This window comes from Tamandua tetradactyla, chromosome 3 (assembly GCF_023851605.1).
Source record: "Tamandua tetradactyla isolate mTamTet1 chromosome 3, mTamTet1.pri, whole genome shotgun sequence".
Lineage (NCBI taxonomy): Eukaryota > Metazoa > Chordata > Mammalia > Pilosa > Myrmecophagidae > Tamandua > Tamandua tetradactyla.
Window position 1 is genome coordinate 204,411,871 of NC_135329.1, and position 18,527 is coordinate 204,430,397.

General features: G+C 35.4%; 1 long non-coding RNA gene across 2 annotated transcripts in view; it reads right to left on the reverse strand.

Moving 5' to 3' along the window:
* Positions 1 to 1,769: 1,769 nt before the first annotated feature.
* The window catches only part of LOC143676613 (uncharacterized), an 87,535-nt gene continuing 70,777 nt past the window's right edge, over positions 1,770 to 18,527 (reverse strand). For both annotated transcript variants that reach the window (XR_013172221.1, XR_013172220.1), the window contains one exon: positions 1,770 to 1,851. This is a non-coding gene — a long non-coding RNA (uncharacterized LOC143676613). The remainder of the gene's footprint in view (positions 1,852 to 18,527) is intronic.

The window sequence follows — 18,527 nt, forward strand, 5'->3', positions numbered from 1 at the left end:
GTTCAGTACTGGTAATTTACTGACAAGTAAAGGCTTAGAGAAGATATGCAACATGCTGAGGCTCACATGACCAGGTTGCAGAGCTAGATGTTGAACTGTCCAAATCCAGATCATAACCAGTAACTGCTAATCTCCATTAAAAGTTCAGAATCCAATCAACAGTTGAGCGAGACCTACGACAACATATAATTAGAAAGATGTCCTAGTTGTGTTCTCCAAAATTATATGTTCAAATTCTAACCTTCAGCACCTGTGAGTGTGAATTGTGTCCTCTGAAAATATAGGCTCAAATCCAACCTTCAATACCTGTGAGTGTGGACTTTTTTGGAAATCGGATTATTGCAGATGAAATTTAGTCAAGTTAAAATGAGGTCATATTGGAGTAGAGTGGGCCCTTAATGCAATATGCCTGTTGTCCTTCTGGTATGTTTCTCTGCAATTTGTCTTGTACGAGGAAACCTCAAAATCCTGATGGAAAAAGCAGCTCACAAAATATCAGATAAGTATTGCACAGTTTCATTTCCTTTTTCCTCCAGATCTTCCAGTGTCTTCAATTAGAAAGCGTTTGTGTTTTCTTTATATTTTCTAGTTGTTCTTGGCCAAAGCTTTTGTCTGTGACAATCTACTTATTCATGGCTGGTTATGGATTCCGAAATTTATTTTTAATGCCTAAATAATTATATATTGCAACAATTATGATAGGGATATAGTGAAATAACTTTTTCCATTTATTTGATTTCTAGATAGATGAAACAGCTTTTTGTGTATGTAATAACTATTTTCTTCCTATATTTTATTTGTTGTTGTCCTTTCCTATTTTAGTTTTGGTAAATTTGTAATTTTTATTTAAAAGAGCTATTTAAATTTAAATTTTGGTCTTATATCCTTTATATATGATAATATTACTTTCTCAATTTTTCAATCCAATGGTGGGATTGTCACTCATAATCTTGTATAAATTTAAGTGGCCTCTATCATTCTTTTTCTATATGGTTTTTACTGTTAATTTTTTTAGAAAGATGGCCTCTATCACAAAAATTATTATATTCATATGTATTTTATGGATAGTATGGTTTCATATTTTATATTCGAGCATTTGATCCATTTGGAATTTATTTTTGTGTGGATTGATGTAGGAACACATAAATCATTTTTTAATCCTTTCTATTTTTTATAGAAATGGCTAGCCATTCATTTCAGAACCACTTAGTGAATTATTTATTCTTTTCACATTTGTTTGTAATATCACCATTGTTTTATATTTGCATATTAATATGTGCAAAATTCCCATATACCTTTAAATTTATTATTTTTAGTTTAATTTATTTTCTATATTATTTTATTTATGTGTATAAGCTTGTTTTATGCATTGTGAATTTTCTTTATTCTTTTCTCGGATTACTTCTGGCCAAATTTGCATGTATATACTCCTCTGCTTTTCATATTTAAAAGTGCTATTTAGCACTATTTGCATTAATAAGTTATTTTGTACATTAATCCATTATCATTCTGGATTTAAAAATCCATTTCATAAGGTTGTTCAGTATGAGACCACTATGAATTATGAATTCAATTTCTGAAACTGCTGAAGAATATTAGCTTCCCAAGCATAGACAAAGTAGGTCAATCAAGTTTAATATTATCCTTTGGAATATTTGTTTGTAGAGTAAGAAAACCTAACCAATAATAATAATGATAATAAACAATAACAACATAATAATAACAGCAACTACAATATAGTATCATAAAAGCTCGGGACCTTATCACCCTACCTCTTTTACCTCCACTTCTCAATTGTTAATCACCTGACATGGAGAAATTACTTACTTCTCTGTGCTTCAATTCACTGACCTGTAAAATAAAGTTATTGCATTTTACGATATTTCATATTAGATTTACAATGTGTAAAGTATTTATAATATTTTACAATACATTATTGAAAAGATAATACAAGTAAAGTTCATACAAGAAGTGCTTAGGCCATAATAAAAACTTGTAACTGGTGTTCATTTCTGTTGTTAGTCTTTGTTTTTATACATTTTCCTATTGATTACTGAGCATCTATTAGATACCAGACACTTTCTTCACAAATTCATATGAATTTTAGGAAACAATTTATATACCTTACTCAGCCATCTGTGATGTTAAGATTTTATCACTCATGTATACACTTAGATTTCTTCTAAGAATTATTCTAAGAAAAATCAACTATGAGCACTTATCTTTTCAACAAATTTACCTAAGTCTGGATTCTGGGTGTCAATAACCTGAGTTGGTAAGACATTGAAAGTGGAGTGAAAGCACAATGTCAGCTTGCATTGAACAAGTCCCTGAAAATGAAGTTTAAATCTGGAAAGACAACTAATTGGTAAAGCTAAATTTCTCTACTTTGCTTTATGAGGCCTGGGATTCAGTTTGTTGCTCTTTTCCTAGTATCCATAACAAATTTCCAGGCATATTGCTTAAAGACAGGTATTGACTTTTTGATTGAAAATGGGAAAAAAAAAAAAAAAAAACATGGTAGGAACAGTAATATTCAGCACCAGAGATGAAAATCACTATTAGAGCCACTGGAAACTGTTTATGTTTAAATACCAAGTTTTGCCATTTAGTACTTTGGGAAATTAGTACTTTGGGAAAAGTACATCAATCAGTTCCTTTTTACATTAATCCATGTGATAGGTTGTCAGCTGAAAAGGCATATGGTGAACATGGTGGTGTCTACTAGCTTTCTCTCCATGCTTTCTGTTTCATGGAGCTCCCTCAGGAGGATTTTCCTTCTTCATCTCCAAAGGCGTTTAGCTTCATGGGCTCTGGTAGTTCCTGTGCCTATCTCGTCACTCTGAAACTGTCTCCAAAATGCTTTCTCTTTTAAAAGATTCCAGTAAACTAATCAAGACCCACCTGAAATAGGTAGAGTCACATCTTCCTCTAATGAAAGGCTAATACCCACAAATTGGGTGAGTCACATCTCTGTGGAGATAACCTAAATCAAGTTTCTACCTATAGTACTGAATAGGGATTAAAAGAAAAAGTTGCTCCTACAAGATTTCAAGATTAAAATATGATTTTTCTAGGGAACATAATCCTTTCAAACTGGCACATTCCATCCTCTCAACCCTAAAAAAAGACATGTTTTTCCCATATACAAAATACATTCATTCCATCACAATATCAAAATTCCTTAAACCATTCCAGTAACAATACAAATACAACACAAGGTTAAAATCAGTACAAACTTTCATCAAAGTCTGTTACAGGCATGATCTGTTCTAAGGCAAAATTCTCCTCTGGCTCTGGACCTCTAAAAACTCAGAACAAGTTGTTTGCTGCCAACATACAAAGGAGGAAAAGTCATAGGATAAATATCCTTATTTCAATAGGGAGAACTTGTTAGGAACACAGGGGTTACCAAGCAGTTTCAAAAACCTGCAGGGTAACCTTCATTAGATTTCAAAGTTTGAGAGTTGTTTACCTTTGGAGCTTTAGAAAGTGGCAGTCCCTCCTTTTCTAAGGGCCTACATAGTATCTCAGCTCTCTTTGAATGCAAACTTAGGGGACATTGGGGAGTCCTCCTTTTCATCAGCTCCACCCTCTCCAAACTCTCCAGAGAGTCACACCCAAGGTCTCTGCCGTCTTTGGGTACACACTCAGCCCCTCCATGTGGTGGCAGCCAGGCTCTCCCCAATCCCCAAGGAATGTGCTCCACCCCACTCTTGGTACCAAGCTGTATTAGCTAGGGTTCTCTAGAAAAACAAAAGCAGCAGGAGATATCTGTAAATATAAAATATATAAAAATGTCTAACATAACTGTGGGAATGTAGAGCCCAAGGTCTGTAGGGCAGGTGACAAGATGGCAGCTCCAATGAAGGTCCTCAATGGACTCTCAGGAGAAGGTGGCTGGCTGAAGCAGAAAGAGTGATTGTCTCTTCTGAGTCCTCCTTAAAAACCTTCCAGTGATTAGAGTAAGCATCACTCATTGCAGAAGACACTCCCCTTAGCCGATTGCAATCAGCGGTGGATGCCACCAATGTAGTAATGATTTAAGTCCATGAAATGTCCTCATAGCAACAAACAGGCCAGCACTTGCCTGACCAGACCACCCAGCCAAATTGTCACCACCACCCAGCCAAATGGACACTTGAACCTGAGCATGACAAGTGCCTTCTGCAATGAGTGATGTTAATTTAATTAGCTGGAGGCTTAAAAAAGAGAGATTAGAAGAGAGTTCAGTACCTTAGCATACCTCATCTCAGCACAGGGAACTCAGACCCAGATGTTTGGAGAGGCAGAAAGGAACCAACCCAGGGAAAGCCATTTGAACCAGAGACTGGGAGGGAAGCCCAGCAGATGTCAACCATATGTCTTCCCATGTAACAGAGAATTTCAGATGCAAGCTAGCTGCCTTTACTCTGAAGAACTATAAATTTGTAACTAAATAAATCCCCTTATCAAAAGCCAATCCATCTCTGGTATGTTGCATTCTGGCAGCTTTAGCAAACTAAAACAATCCATTATGATTTTGAATTTAAAACCTTTCTTGCCTCTTACTCTAGCTTCCCTGTAGTGACAAACAGGTGTCAGTATCTCTAATTTGCACCTCAGTAAATCGTGACTTGGAGTTTTAGAGCCTGTCTTAAGTGACATAGCTAATGAGCATTGGGAATGAAAACTGAACTCAAAGTCCATGCTTTTGTTAGACAGCACCACCTATAGTTATAATATACAATAATTTAATGCACACTAGAAATGTGGTAATCTTGTCTCATTCTCTGTACTTTCCCTATTTCTATATGCAAGCAAGATAGGACTATTAACATGGAAAAGTTGGCTAACTCTCCACTCACAAAGAAGTTTCGCAAAATGACATTACTTTGTTACCTTTTCATGGCCTTAGGTCAGTCTTCGTAGGTCCTCTCAGTCTACAGTGCCAAGAAGTTAAATCTGTTAAAGCATCCAAGTTGATTGGACCTAGAGATTCTGATTGGCACTAAACAATCCCACAGGAGATTTATTAAAACAAGATGCACTTGGGAGGCAAATAAGGAACCCAGTATTCTCTCCATAAATTAAAACCTAGACCTGAGGTTTTCTTAGTACATGTGAAATCACGTCAAAGAGGGATAGTTGGTTTACTCAAACCCATTAAGTTTTCCAGTGTATACCTTTTAGGCACAGACCAATCTTTGTCCAGGAGTCCCTCATCTTCTGAAACTTTCCTTACTACTCTTTGCTGCCTCATTATTCTATGGCCCACTGATGATAACCATTGTTTATCAGATTACCATTATATATATGTATGGATACATATGTGAATATATGTATATATTTATGTGATTGACTAGTTTAGGACATGGGCAAGATGGTTTCTTTTTCTTTTAGGTTTGAGGAAATACTCTGATAGTCCCCTTTATGGTGCATGTAAACATTGTCCCTTAAAGTGTGTCCTGCATTAATCTGATGTACAACATTTGTATTTAGAAGTTTGATTCTCAGATTTTTTATAGTGTCTTCTTTTTTTATCTGTTTGCAGGCATGTAGTATGTGATTCCTGCAGTAATTCAGGGTATTTATGTGATGAACAATTCTGAGCACCTTCCATGCACAATGCCCTACCTTCAAGAAGACACAATATCTGTCCTTGAGGAGCTTTATGGTGGGAAAGGACATTTAAGCAAGTATTAGCAAAAAAAATAAGAAATTTAATGTTTAGGTGGCTCAATATGCTAGAAAAGTTGTAGCTACTACAGCTTAAGACTAAAGGTAGGAATGTCAATTATCTTACATAATTTGCATATTTAAAGTATATTGATTTCAGCAAAGTGGATTGAAGTAAAATAGGCAAGTATATACAATACTTCAAGTTTCAAAGAAACACACATTTCAAATAAAAAGATAACTCAGGGTCTCAAGGACAAAACAGCACTAAAGAATGGGGTCTGGGACAATGTGGTTGATTTTGTGGTTTGGCTTCTGTCCTTTATTCCTTGCTCTAGGGGATGCTTTCCATAATTTCCAAGTTGGGGCTGCACCATCCACAATTGAAGATGTTGAGAAAGCAGCCTGGCATTCCCACGTCTGGCCCATAGAAGTATTTCCCTCTAAGGTGTCTTCGGTAAGAATCTGATCTCAGTCATTTTGTATTGACTGTAGCATTTAACATTGTGTTTCAGTGTTTTGGGATTTCTCACAATAGTCTAGTTTTACTTCTGTCTTTAATATTTTTAAATAAATGGCTTTTTTTATTAAGTACCTACTACTATGCTAATATTCTAAATAAATTGATATATAATCATCACAATAAGAATATACGCTTAGGCATCATTACTACATCACATTTTCAAAAGATAAAACAAATTCAGTGAAGTAACTAGACCCAATTGCAGTTAGAAAGTGGAAGGACTGGGATTCTACCTCAAGATTATGGAGCCCTGAGCTTTTCACTACTGCAGGAAACTGTCACTTACTAGTAAGGACAGGGTGGTGAATGGAAATAGCTTAGGTACTAAAATAATCAGTTTTTTATTTAATTCTCAACTCTTCTATTTAGCTAACCATGCAACTTTGGTTATTTGACTTGGAAAAGTTAAGGCTATCTCCCTCAACCATAAAATGAAAATGTCCATGTGAAAGATGAGATATAATTATATATATATAATTCCTGAAGCATAGTGGGTTTTCAATGAATGTGGCCTCTTCCTTCCCCTTGCTTATCATGGTCAATATATGTAGATGCCCATATTTAGATTAGACACATTCTACACAGGAACAAATTCATTTGGAAGACAAACTATGCAAATGAAGTTTGGGATAATTATAAAGCTCCAGTGACATTGTCTGGATTGTCTATCTCCCATTCTCTGGGTTTATTACTGTAGATACAGTTTCATGAAATTTCAATCACCATTTCTTAGTTCCACATCTTCTCTTCTATACCACTCCCTTTGCCATCAGCTCAGTTGGATGCTGAAGATAATTGGGAAGCAAAAGGATTTAGTCTCCAAATGGGGGAATATGTGGCAGGAACAGATGGAACATTTTAGAAACAGAAATTGTGATTTTATGGGCCTCTCCAAAGCCACATAAACTAAAGGAGGCTAAGGATAAGGGAAATTATTTCCCAGTGGCTTGTTTTCCTGTTTGTTATAACTGCATAAAGACAAATCAGAAGTTATTCCACATCCTCTTTCTTTCAAATGTGTACATTCTGTAAGCTAATTCAACTCTATTTTTGTTTCCTTACTTAGAGATATGTTAGCTTTTTTCAAAGTTTTTGGGTAAACTTGGAAGAAAGAAGGAAGCATGGAACTTAGAGATATGTGATCTTCATCTGTCCTCAGGGATGGGATGAGGGATGGTTGATCTACCACAGTGTGTTGCATAGATGGTGAGATACTGCTGTGGCTACTATGATCATGGATCAATTCTTCTTGCTTTAGAAACTTGATTTTGCTAGTGTATCTTGAAGTATTTAGATTCCCTAATCAATGGGACAATAGAAGGATACAGAAGCCACATAGCCACTTTGGTAATCTGTAGAGAAGACTATAGCTTCAAGGAAACTTAACCCTATGGCCTAACCAGTCAATACAATTTCCCTCTAGAGATTAGCTTGCATGAGATGTCATTTGACATTTGGGAAGTTGTTTGGTGATGGTGGAGAGTTCATTGATCATATCATCCAGCCTGATAACCTTTCATATCATTTTCACCAAGGCCATATCCTTTGCCTTGGAATGTGTGATTTTTAAAAATCGGGCATTTCAAATATTAATGATTTCATAATGAACTCTTATACTAACCTGTTATGGAAGAACCCACCATTTGTCCCCTTAATTATACTGAGGATTCTAAAAATATGAGTTTTCTTGCATCATCTTTTTTTTTCCTCATTGCTACTAACATTATAACAAAGCTTGCACCAACTGGATAAAATTTTTCATAGCACTGCACAACAGGATGCACCCTGAGCTCTTGCAAACTCATGCCAGACATTATCTCGGATCCAGCATGGAATTGGATCAGTGAGGAACTGAAACTGAGGAAAATTAAATAGCTGGTCTAGAATAACAAACTCAGTGGTTGCACTAAGGTAAAATTATGTATTAAAATGAATAGATCACTGCCATTTGTAAAAATTTAAAGTCTTTTAGAAATAGTGCTACTTTTCACTTTGTGTGGCATTAGAATGAAAGTCATGCAGCATGATATTCTGTTGCTTTTGTGTGGCACATAAGGTAGTAAAGGGATTCTCTATTATAGCACACTGGTCTAGGGTCCCTTCTCCATTTCAGAGACGTCTCCAGGCCAGGATGTAAAATCAATGACAGAATGGCCATTTTCTCTCCTCCCATGGTGTACACAGAACCGTATGCATCAACCACTGCATACTAATTCCAGAACATTTTTATATGATTCCTTTTAATTTTTCAACATTCTCAGTAATTCTTTTGACTCATTTGGTTTTTTAACAATTTCGAGGAATGACCAGAAAAACTTCTACTGAGTTGTGAATTTTATGGTTTATGAATCATATCTCAATAAACATGTTGTGAAAAAGAAAGAAAGAAAAAGGAATCTGAAAGAAGTCCTGTTGGCACTGCAGCAAAATATTACCTAGAGTTTAACAATTTCTCACCATCTTTACAGCCACCACTCTGCATGTGCCTTCGGCATGTCACCTGCCTCACCTTGCTGCTCCCTCTCTTACCCACTCCTCCTCCACAATATTCTTTTCTCAACACAACAGACATTAATACTTTTGAAAGTCAGGTTATTCGTGTGCTCAAACCCTTTAATGGCTCCCAGCTTCACTCAGAGTAAAACCCAAAGTCCTTTTAATGCCCTTCATGAGTGAAGCTTTACCTTTCTGAGCACAGCTTTCTTGTCTCCTGCTAACTTACTAGCCTTCTTGCAGTACCTGATATTCACCAAGCAGGCTTACACCTTGGTACGTTTTTATGGGTTCTATCTCTGCTTGAAACTTAATTCTCCCAGATATATTCATGACTAACTCTCTTACCTCCTCTAAGGTTTTGCTCAAATGTTACTTTCTCAATAAGGTCTACCCTGAACACTTGATTTCAAACAGCACCCATGTCTAACAAAGCCCTACACCACAAAATACATCCAATCACACCTTCCTTGCTTGACTCTATGATACATATAATTTTCAAACATGTTTATGTAATTGACTTATTATATATGGCGTATGTCTCTCTCCCAACAGAAGAGTGCAAGTTTCATAAGGACAGAGTTCTTTATCTGTCTTGTTCACATGAGACTAACACAATGCTTCTGGCATATCCTGTGTGTTTGATATATATTTTTGAGTAAAAAAAAATCCAGGAATGATCCATTGACTCTTTTTCATTAGGGAAGTTGTATGTTTACAGAAAAATCATGCAGAAAGTACAGAATTCCATTATACCCTTCCTCACACGATGTTTTCCCTATCATTAACACTTTGTGTTAGTGTGGTACTTTTGTTACAGTTTATGAAACAATATTATTATATACCTGTAGTCTATAGTTTACATTAGGAATCACTGTTTGTGCTATATAGTTCTGTCATTTTTTTTTTGCATGGGCAGGCATCAGGAAAAGAACCCGTGTTTCCGGCATGACAGGTGAGAAGTCTCCCTGCTGAGCCACTGTGGCCTGCCCAGTTCTATGGTTTTTTAAAGCAAATTTTATTCTGATAATACAACTACAACTGAAAATTGCCCATTTTGATCACTTCCAAATATACAATTCAGTTACGTTAATTATGCAATATTGTGCTACCGTACCAGCTATTACTGAAATTTTTCCTTCACCCCAAATGGAAACTCTGTGCCAATTAAGCATTAACTCCCCATTTCCTACCTGCCCCCAGCCCCCAGCTCCTTAGTAACCTATATTCTAGTTTCTGACTCTGTGAATTTGGTTATTCTAATTATTTCAAGTCAGTGAGCTGACACTATAGTTGTCTTTTGTGTCAGGTTTATCTCACTCAACATGATGTCTTCAATGTTCATCCATATTGTAGCACGTATCAGGACTTCATTGCATTTTATGATAAATAATATTCCATTAATATATATACCACATTTTGTTTATCCATTCATCTGTTGATGGACACTTGGGTTTTTCCATCTCTTGGCTATTGTGAATAATACCACTATGAACATCACTAAATGTTAAATTTTTCATTCATTTTTAAAGTAGTCATTCTAGTAGGTATGAAGTGGCATATCATTGTGGTTTTGTTTTGCATTTCCTTAATGGCTTATGATGATGAACATTTTTTCATGTGCCTATTGGCCACTGGTATATTTTCTTTGGAGAAATGTCTATTCAAGTTTTTGCCCATTTTTAATTGTTGTCTATTTGTTGTTGAGTTGCAGGATTTCTTTATATCTTCTGGTATTAAAGGCTTATCAGATATATGATTTCCAAATATTCTATAGTTTATCTTCTTGCTTTCATGATGTCATTTGATATGCATAAATTTTTAATTTTGAGGACTCTCACATTTATTTTTTCCTTTGTTGCTCATTCCTTTGGTGTAAAGTCTAAGAAATCATTTCCTAACACAAGGACCTAAAGATGTTTCCGTACATTTTCTTCTAGGAGTTTTGTAATTTATATTTTACTCTTTGATCCATTTTGGGTTAATTTTTCTATATAGTGTCAGAAAAGGGTCTACCTTCATTCCTTTGCAAATGTATATCCAATTTTCCCAAAATCAATTTTTTGAAGAGACTATTCTTTCCACATTGTAGGTACTTGGCACCTTTGTCAAAAATCAGCTGACCATAAACCATTGTGATGGTTTATTTCTGAAGTCTCAATTTTATGAATTGGTCTATATGTATGTGCTTTTGACAGTACCATGCTGTTTTGACCATATTAGCTTTGTTTTAATTTTTGCAATTAGGAAGTGTGAGTCTTCCTATTTTGTTCTTTTTTTTCAAGATGGTTTTAACTACTCTAGGCCCTTTAGTCTTCCATATCACCTTGATTGGCTTTTCCATTTTTGCAAAGAAGGCTGTTGGAATTTTGATTCAGATTGCATGGAATCTATAAGTTGCTTTGCATAGAATTGACATCTTAACAATGTTTAGTCTTTCAGTCCATGAACGTAGTATGCTCTTCCATCTATTTGCGCCTTTGACTTCTATCAGTAATGTTTTGTCATTTTCCCTATGCGAGTCCTTTATATCTTGGTTAAATTTACTCCTAGGTATTTATTTCTTTTAGTTTCTATTCTAAATGGATCTTTTCTTGATTTCCTCTTCAGCCTGTTCATTACTAAGATATAGAAATAACTGTACATGATTTTTGCATGTTGATTTTTAAACTGCCACTTCACTGAATTTGTTTTTAGTTCTAGCAGCATTGTTGTGGATTATTCAGGATTTTTTATATTTAGGATCATGTCATTTGCAAATAGGGAAAGTTTTACTTCTTGCTTTCCAATCTGCATGCCTTTTATTTCATTTTTTGCCTAACTGCTCTAGCTAGAATTTCTAATACGATGTTGAATAACAGTGTGACAGTGAGCATTCTTGTCTTGTTCCTGATCTGAGAAGGAAAGTGTTACATCTTTTACCATTTAGTGTAATGTCAGCTGTGGGTTATTCTATATATTCTTTATCATTTTGAATAAGTTTCTTCTATTCCTAGTTTTTGGACTGTTTTGGTTTTTTTTTTTTCCAAAAGGGTACTGTGGTTTTCAAATGCATTTTCTGCCTCAATTGAGATGATCATTTTTTTCTCTTTATTCTATTAATGTGGTATATTAATTACTTTTCATATATTGAACTGCCCTTTCATACCTGGGATGAAAGGATGGGGCTTAAATTCCACTTGATCACACAATATAGTTTTTTTAATGTGATGGTGGATTCAATTTGCAGGTATTTTGTTGAGGTTTTTTTTTTTAATCTATATTCATTAAAGATATTGGTCTGTAATTTTCTTTAATTTATCTCGCTTTTGTATTAGGATAATGCTGGCTTTTTAGAATAAGTTAAGGTATTTTCTCTCCTCTTTAATTTTTTGGAAGAGCTTGAGCAGGTTTGGTGTTAAAATTTAACAGTTAAACATCTGGTCCTGGTCTTTTCTTTCTTAGGAGGTTTTTGATTACTGATTCAATCTCTTTACTTATGTTATTCATCTGTTGAGAGCTTATTATTGTACTTGAGTGAGTGTAGATAGTTCATATGTTCCTAGGAATTTTTCCATTTTATCTAGGTTATCTCATTCTTTAGTGTTCAGTTGTTCATAGTATCTTCTTTTAATCCTTTTTATTTCTGTGGGATCATTAGCTATGCCCACCCTTTCATTTCTGATTTTCATTATTTCTGTCATCTTTTTTCTTTGTGAGTTCAGCTACAGGTTTGGCAATTTTATCAATCTTTTCAAAGAACTGAACTTTTGCTTTTTTCAATTCTCTCTACAGTTTTTTAATTCGCTAATTGATTTTATTCCACTCTAATCTTTTTTCTTTCTTTTCGCTCACTTTGGGGTTTAGTTTGCTTTTCTCATTCTAGTTCCTCCAGTTTTCAGGTTAAGTTTCTGATTTGAGATTTTGCTTCTTTTATTGAAGTAACCATTTCGGGGCATATGTTTTCCTCTTTTTTCCCATTCTGTTCCTCTTTACCTTTTGGTTGGAGAGTTTAATCCATTCACTTTTAAAGTATGTATGGATAATGCAGGACTCTCTTTTACTATTCTGCACCTTGAAATTTTTAAGTCTTGTAACTTTTTGTCCTTCTATTCTTCTATTAATGCTTATTTTCATATTTATTTGATTTTTTTATAGTGTTCCATTTTGTCTAACTTCTCATTTCCTTCTGCATATATTTTTCAGATATTTTCTTTGTGGTTAGTACGAGGCCTTAAATTTAACACTATAAATCTCTAATAATCACGTTTTATTTGATATCAACTTAAGTAGACTATATAAACACTGTTCCTATATCCCTCTTCACACTCCAGTCTGTGGTACTTGTTATAAATTATATCTTTATACATGGTATTCTAGAACCATAGTTATTATTAATTTTTATGAATTTGCAGTTTAGAAACTGAAAGAAGTCCCAAGTGGAGTAACACACAAAAAATACAATACAAGAGTACTGGAATTTATAATTACCCTTATGCTGCCTTTTCTTGCTATCTTTATTTCTTTATGGTGCTTTGATCCACTGTCCAGTGTCCATTCCTTTCCGTCTGAAGAACTCCCTCAATCATTGTTTGTAAGGCAGATATAGTGGTAAGGCACTCCCTTGTCTTTTGTTTGTAAATCTCTCCCTCAATTTTCAAATGCTATTCTCTCCAGATAGAGTATTTTTGGTTGGAAATTATTTTCTTTAAGCACTTAATATATTTCATCCCATTGGCTTTTTGCTAATATGATTTTTGATGAGAAACTGACATGCAATCTTATTGGGGCTATCTTGTACATACTCATGGTTTTGTACTTGTAGCCTTCAGAACTGTTTCCTTGCCTTTAGAATACGATAGTTTGATTACTAAGTGTCTGGGCATAATTCTCATCAAGTTTATGTTGTTTGGGGTTTGTCAGGCTTATTGAACTTTTATATTCATGTCTTTTTTTAAGTATTGGAAGTTTTCTGATATTATTTCTTTGACTATTCCTTCTACCCCTTTTTCTTTCTCTTCTTCTTCTCTTGGGACTCCTATAATGTATACATTTCTATGCTCAAATGTGTCCCACAGGCCTCCTAGGTTATATCAACTTTTGTTTATTCATTTTTCCTTCCTGCTTCCCATCCTGAATCATTTCAACTATCTTATCTTTGGGTTCATTATTTTTTTAAAATTCTGTGGGCTCTAATTTGTTAATTAGAATTTTTATTTTATAGCGGTTTGTTGCAGTTTTAAATGCCAGTATTTCTGTTTGGTTTCTTTTTAAAATTTCTCTCTTTGCTGAGATTCATTCATTCTTCATTTTCCTGATATCCTTTAATTTTTTTCTCCATGTTTTCCTTTATGTCTTTGAGATTATTTGAGGATCCTTTTTTTAAAAGTCCTTGTCCAGTATGTCTAGAGTCTGGTCTTCTTTATTGGTGGTTTCTGGATTTTTATCTTGTTCCTTTAAATGGATCATCATTTCCTTTCCTCTGTGTGTGTGCACATATGTGTGAGTGTGTTTGGTAATTTTTAGTGAAATGAAAGAGATTTCCTTGAACTACCAAAAAAAAAGAAAGAAAGAAAGAAAGAAAGAAACCAAATGCAAGAAACACCTGTCACAGTCTTTGCAGTTTGGCCTTGTTTTGGCTGGTGCTCTCTTTCAGAGTTTAGCTCTCCTACTAGGAAGATTAGCCTGAGACATAAGTTTGGGCTCCCTTCCATCTTTTCAGAGCCTAAATTGTGTTGTGGGCTTGAGCTCATGGCCTTAGGAATTCCCCATTTATAGGAATCTGAAATGCCTTCTATTTTTCTTGTGAATTAGACTCCCTACCTCCCAGGTATTCTACTGTATGCCTTAAGGCCAGCAAATTCTTTGTCTCAGCCACTTTGATCTAATTGTTTCTTACTTTACTTTAACTGTCTGCAAGCTGCTTCTGCCTATAGAGCAAGTTCTGGGAGGGTGAGCCAGAGACATATATCCTGGTTCAGTCCTTCAGCTTGCACCTGGTGGATTGGCACCCACATAGAGACACACCAGTGCACACACAGAGGTTTCACTGCTTCCTTTGGAACAGGGCCAGGAATACGCATCCGGAGTTCAGGCCAGCTCCTCTTTGAGCCAGGTAGTGGGTGGAGGAGGGGCTAGCAAGGTTGCCTTTAGTTTCTCCTACCAATTTTAATTTGCAATTTCTTAATTCAAATCTTGTACAGTTACTGTGAGCCTTTAAGTTTTTCCTGGAGTTTTGAGAAAGACAACTCTGTCTATTTTTCTCAGTTGTTTGAAGATACTGTGGGAGGAATGGAAATCTGGAGAGTCTAATGTCACTGTCTTGGTCAACCAGAAATCTTATCCAGTTATTTTTAATATAAATATAAGACAGGCATCAGGGGCTCCACATATCCCAGCTCATATGCAAAATTTGTGTGTAATATTTGTTTCCACATTTTTCTGAATAGTGAGTTCATGATCTCAGAATCTTAGAAAAATTCATGATCCAAAAATGGTAAGGATTATGGATTTTTATCTTCATATTACATGCTCATGACTGGATTTTTTTTTTTCCTACAGAGACCCGTTCAACTGCCTACTGAAATGATATTACTTCTATATTGGGAGTCAGTCTATGGAGAATATTTTATTTAATTCCAAGGTAGATTCCCTAGAAGAGGGCTTTTAAAACTTTCATTCATATAAAAATCACCATTAGATCATAATAAAAAGCAGTTGCTGATTTATGTAACTTTGGGACCCAACATGTTCCAGGGTGTCTTGAGTCAGTGGGCCAGTACCAACAGCATCACCTGAGTGCTTGTTGGAAATGCAGACTTTGGACCACTCTCCACATCTTCTGAGTCAAAATATGTCTTTTAAGCAGGTACCAATTGATATACATATACATTAAAACTTGAAAAATACTGTTCTAGAGCAGTGCTTCTCAATCCTGACCACATACAAAACAGGGAATTACCCATAATTTTAATAAATTATGCCAGGCCCCAGTCAGGTCTTGGGTTGGGGGCTGGGGAAGTTTGAATATTAGCATTTTTTAAATACATCAAATAATTCAAAGTTTCCACCAAATGCTTAACTCAACGTCGGCTCACAATACTTGGAACAAAGAAGATTCAGCTTTCAGCAAGGACATTAAAATGACAGAAATGTGTGATGATTAGGTTCACATGTCAACTTGGTCAGCCAAGTGGTGTCCAATTGTCCGGTCCAGCAAGCACTGGCCTATCTGTTGCTGCAAGGACATTTCATGGACTTAAATCATCAGATCATTGATTGCATCTATGGCAGATTACATCTGCAGTCAGTCAAGAAAGACACTGCAGGAGTGTCTTTCACAATGAGAGATACTTAATCTAATCAGTTAAAGACTTTTAAGGTGGAGGTGATAGCTTCAGCAGTTGAAAGAGAGAACTTTCATCCCATTTCAGCCAGCCAACTTCTCATTGGGAATTCACCAGAGATCTTCACTGGAATGCCAGCTTGAAGCCTGCCCTTTGGAATTTGGAATCATGTATCCCCACAGTTGAACAGGACACGTTTATAGGATATCATATTCCTTACATATATCTCCTGTTGATTCTATTTCCTTAGAGAACCCTGACAAACACATAAGAGAATCATGATTTTTCCTAAAATTTTGCATCTAATGGCATGACTTCTAAACAGCAATAACATGAGAAAAAAGAAAAAGGTACAATGCCTTTAAAGTAGAAGAAATTATTTAGAATTCTATAACACTCTAAATGATCAATCTAATTTGACAGTAGGATAAATATATTCAGAAGTATCAACCTTTCTCAGAAGTCATTGAAAAAGTGTCCACAAAAAAAGAGGGATAAATCAAAGCACCCAAGACTTAAAGACCTAACACACAGGCAGAAAGCCAAGGAAATTCTGGGATGATGTGTGTATAGCAGGCCTTAGAGCAAACAGACCAGGTCAAAACAGGGGGATGTCTCCAAAGTGAAAAAGCTTTAGTAATGGATGGTGGTACTGGTAGCACAGCATTGTAAATATAATTAATGCCCCTGAATTACCCACTTAAAATGGTTAAAATGGGAAAGTTTATGATATATAATAAATTTCTTTAAAGTTACCACAAAAAAAGGCAAGAGAAAATAAATATAGTGTTTACTTGATGTGTTTGACTGTAAGTTTTAGCTACAGTTAAGTGGGTTTTTAAATCTGAGTTCCTAAATATCTGACTAAGTCACAAACACATATATTTGGCTGTATATGGTACACATAAAAATATATACATACACATATATAAACTAAGTAATAAAAGAGGCCATTGTTACCATAAAGAAACAAAAAATTTAAGAATTAACATAAATTCAGAATTGGAGGCATGGATAAGAGCCTATGCTTACATGATATAATAATTTAAATGCACAATATTGTTTTAACAAATAATTGTGTATTATTATACTGAAGATGAGAGATGAATTATGTCAGTAATTAGGGAGAAAATAGTGCATAGAAACAGGTAATATCTAAAGCTAAAAATCAAGAAATACAGACAGAGTAGGTTATTTAGAGATATGGAGGTAGATCAAGATGCTACTTCTGACAGAGTTGAGAGTTTGCATTTGGGAGCTGGGATCAGAGCTGAGGTTAGGGAGAAGCTCTGTAGTATTTTTTTTTTTAATTTTTATACTATGCCTATGAAATTAAACTTATGTGAAATTAAAATCAGATTTTTAGAACAATATGGGGCCAGCAATTACTCCAACTAACAGTATTTAATGGATATTTACTAGGGCATTGCATTAACTGGGGGGTAGAATGTAAAGAACAATAGTTAGATTTTCTCCAGACACCTTCTATCCCATCGGAAACTGTCATTCCACACTGTTGTCTCTATGTCAATTTGCATGCTCTATGGCAGAATTACATTACAATAGTAGTTGCATCACTGTTGTATTTATAATGCATTTGCTTACATGCTTCTCTCTCCTAACCAACTGTGAGGCTTTGAAGAGATTTAACGTTTGTATTTGAATTCTCCTTCCTGTGCTTCACGTACAGTAGTGCTCAATAAATGGTGGTTGAATGCAGTTAGCAAATTATCAATTAAAGAAACAATTATTAAACGTGGTGCTGTATCAGGGTTGCCTGAGACCCTTTAAAAAAGGATAGATGTCCAGTTTTTGCTGTCTGAGAATCTCTTTCTAGCTGCTATTGCATGTGTCTTAGTTTGTCATGTGGCTGTGACAAACCCCACAGTGGGTTGGCTTAAATAATGCAGATTTATTGTCTCACAGTTTCAGAGGTAAGGTCCAAAATCAAGGCATCAGTAAAGCAGTGCTTTCTACCCCGAGTCGGCAGCTCTCTGTGGCTGGTCTGTTTGGGTCCTCAGGGTTTCCGTTTCGTGGCTTACGTCATTGTCTCCTCTCGCAGGGCAATCTCTCTCTCCCTGTGTCTGCTCTTCAGTTTCTTCTGACTTCTGGCTTCTCCCTCCTCCCTGTGGCTTTTAGACTTTTCTTTACAAAGCCTCCAGTAATACAGGTTAATGACCATTCGATTTAGTTGGGCTACATCCAGACAAGCTCCTAGAAAACCCCATCTCAAATGAGTTCCACACCTCAAATGATAATACATCTTCAAAAGCTCCTATTTAGAAATGGGTTCACACCCACAGTAATGCCAGTAAAGAGCAAAAACGTGTCTTTTGTCTGCATTTACAGTTCAATCTACCTCAGCGTGGATACCCAAAGGGCACATTGTTTAAAAAGTTCATCAAGAAATTCAGATGTGCAGCCAAGGTCAAAACTCCCTGAATTAGAGAATGAGGTATGCTTAAGAGAAAGGCTGAGTGCTGTGGGATTCTAGAAGAGAGAGAGAGTGGTTTGGGTTAGTGGAATTC